The sequence below is a fragment of the Brassica oleracea genome, chromosome C7, assembly GCF_000695525.1.
Source record: "Brassica oleracea var. oleracea cultivar TO1000 chromosome C7, BOL, whole genome shotgun sequence".
NCBI lineage: Eukaryota > Viridiplantae > Streptophyta > Magnoliopsida > Brassicales > Brassicaceae > Brassica > Brassica oleracea.
The window spans coordinates 710,570-713,974 of NC_027754.1; the positions used below are offsets into that span (position 1 = coordinate 710,570).

At 36.8% G+C, this 3,405-nt stretch overlaps 1 long non-coding RNA gene across 1 annotated transcript; it reads left to right on the top strand.

The window, feature by feature from the left end:
* The first annotated feature begins 256 nt into the window (after window positions 1-256).
* On the top strand, window positions 257-1,506 carry LOC106304063. Its single transcript, XR_001262615.1, has 3 exons — window positions 257-422; window positions 525-592; window positions 881-1,506. It is a non-coding gene; the product is annotated as an uncharacterized LOC106304063 (long non-coding RNA).
* The last annotated feature ends 1,899 nt before the right edge of the window (window positions 1,507-3,405 follow it).

Genomic DNA, 3,405 nt, shown 5'->3' on the forward strand with positions numbered 1-3,405 from the left:
TGGTGGGATTGGGTCATTACAGTATATTTTATATTTTCTTAAAAAATAAACTTATCTATATGTTAAAAGTGTAGTTAAAATGAAATTATGACGGGATAATGTTTTAAAACGATTGTTGAAATTAATAACATGCCACATCCATGATCTGAGGGCTTGAGTCCCATTATTAAAGTAAATATTCTGTTTTGGTCCATGTACAAAAATCCTAGGATTTTCCACCTTATCTTCTATAAAAGAGGGCAAATCTTATCTATTTTCTCCACATAAAGAAAACCTACCAAATACTATCCAACCGTTGGCCACATGAGTTCTTCTGACCACCACGCTGTGTCGCAACTGAGGAGGTCTTGTGGTGTTTCGATCCTTTTTCGTCATTTTCTCTATTCTTGGTTTTTTTCTCTCGATCCGTCCACGTGATGAGGGTAAGAAAATCTTAAACACTCTTTTTTTGTTCTTATTTCCCTATTTATTCTTCTAAATCTCTTATCTCAAGTTTGGATGGAAACCAACATTTGTTCTTGTAGATCTGGTTTTTGTGGAGCTGTTAAACACATTTTCTACATCTTCTAGCATCTCGAAGATCTATGCTCAGGTGAGAGCTAATAGCGATCTCTATCTCCTTTTCTCATTCTCTTGTCATGGTAGAAGTGTCTAGGTGAATCATTAATACATACATATAACAATAAGCATACATGTAGTTGCTTTGCCTAGATGTACATATACTTAAAAATATTATATTTAGATTGATATAATATAGATATATGTTATATATAATGTTAGGTTGTTAAAACAAAAATGGTTGAATAACGTTTGAGTACTATATGTGATTATTGCATTGTCTGTGAATATGACATGTGTGGGTGGTGTATATGAGTTAAAGAAGGGATTAAGGCCTATGTGGCTGCCGGTGAAACATAACGGAAAGCATTATTACTGAGGTTTATCGTCGGAGCAGACATGGGTGGACCATGTAAGGTGGAATGTTTTATCGTTGGAGCAGACATGTCGTGTGCATGTGGGTGGAGTTGAGAATGTGGTGGCATGGATAGCATGAATGCCTTGAACTCACAGGAACTGATTGAGGTGGTGAGCTCTCATGCAACAGCATGAGGGGTGTGGGGACCACATGAGGTGGTGTTGTCTCATGTGTAACCGTCGAGGTTTATCATCATTTCTTATTGATTTATCTTGTTTTGTTGGATGTTCTAGCCAGACCTTTTGCTATGTTGTGTGATGATTGTTGGTGGTTGATTTAAGGGATTCTAGAGATTCTCTCTCTAAGTATTTGTTGTAAAATTCATATATTTTTTCTTTGCAAGTGAGTTCGAAGAAGTGCATGAATAGTCATTTAGGTGGTGTTAAGTTTTTTGGTTTTCAATATATTATTTCATTTTAAGACTTGCTACTTTGTTTAAACATTTCATATTTGTTTTAGTACGGTTTTGTAAGAAATTTAGATTTGCTCTTTAGGAATATGATTTGCATTGGTCTATTAAGGGTCTCTTGAGGGTTAAGCCAATGTGAATAACATGTTATGGAAAATATTTATTCAATTAGTGTATTATTCACACCCTTGAAAATAGCAAATGGTTATACAAAAATATATTTTCTATTATGTTTGATTCACGATATGGATATCATTAAATATTACTAGATATTGTATTTGATATCCGTTAAGGATATATTTTATCCTAAATGATATTATGAAAACTAATTCACATCCGGTTGATCAATTTGTTTACCTCTTTGTCACATATTAAATCACTAAATTATACTTGTCTTTATTAAAATTTGAACCAGTGCTTTGGATTTTTCGATTTTTTTTTGTCATCGACTTTTACAGACTCATACTGACTCTGTAAACCACATCGGGAGATCTGCATCCATGTGAACAACGAAAGACGGTTGTGTCCTTGCACTGCGTGCGAGGCTATCCGCCTTAGTATTTTGTGTTCTTGGTACATAGATAATCTCTGATTGGAGGAAACTTGCTTTAAGGGTTTTCAAATCTTCCAAATAACTTGCAAAAGCTGGACATTCATCTGGTTCCGAAACCATCTTCACCAATTGAGAACAATCCGTTGCAAACGTGACCTGAAACTGCCGTAAATTCCTCATGCACTCCATTGCCCATATTAGTGCTTTCATCTTTGCGTGGAGAGGAGAGAGACTAGCTCTAACATTTCGTGCCCCCAACAACCAATCAAATCCTACTAACGTACTATACCAACCTTGTCCGGAAAAGGTATCATTTTCTTTCCAAGACCCATCTGTGAAACACCATCTGCCTGGAATCGCCGGGAGTGTCCTATCCTCCACAGTTTGTGTTGTCCGCTGTTCGTTCAATATTTGTGCCTCGGCCCAAAGTGTTGATTCCGTTGCTGCCAACTTAAGGGTGTCCCTAGGATCAATGTCCAGGTTGCTGAAGACTTTATTATTCCTTTCTTTCCAAATGTACCATAATATCCAAGCAAACTGATGATCATCCATGTGAGGAAAGACTCTCCAAAAAACGATGATCCATGTTTGTGAAGAGAGAAGAGGTTCGAAAAATATCTGGATTTGATGGTATCTTCGAGAGAGCCCAAACCTGAAGTGCTGGAGGACATTCGAAAAACACATGGTTTATTGATTCCTCAGAGGCTCCACATCTTGCACAACATGTGTCTCCTTGTATTCCTCTTGCATGCAAATTCTTCTTAACTGCTATACAGCCGGTCACCAATTGCCATAGAAAATGTTTTAACTTTGGAGGACACCTTATTTTCCAACAGAAAGCCTTTGGTACATTGACTGTAGGTCCAATGAGTAATGGTGGTCTTACCTTGTCTGGATAAACTCGTTCTGCCTGATATCCAGATTTAACTGTATATTTCCCATTTTTTGTGAAGTGCCATCCAGATTTATCGTTAGTCATTAGAATTAATGTTTAGGATTTGTGTTTACTGTTTAGGATTTGGATTTTGCATTTGATGATTTGGTTTAGGATACAAGTAGCCTTGAATCACATTTAGAGTATATGATTAAGTTATTTGATATTTTTTTTTGGCATCAAACAAACTTCATTCATAAAACTTACTCTGGTACGTTTAGACCAGCTATTATGGCCTGTCTAGAGTGAACCAGAACGTCTACAACGGTAAAACAGTGACCTCGTGATCGTCCTCCCTTAGTCAGAGAGTCCGCACGGATATTATTTTCACGGAATACATAAGAAAATTCAACATCATGGAAACAAGTTGAAAGAAATTTAATATCATCTAGGTCTGGTGCTAAGGCTGGCCATTCGTCCTCCCTTTGAATGAGGTTTTTATCAACTGCCGAAGTTAACCCCATCAAAGCCTCTTTCTTGGATTTTTTGCATCGCTCAAATAAGGCCACTAGCTTCTGCGTTTATTGGTGCTT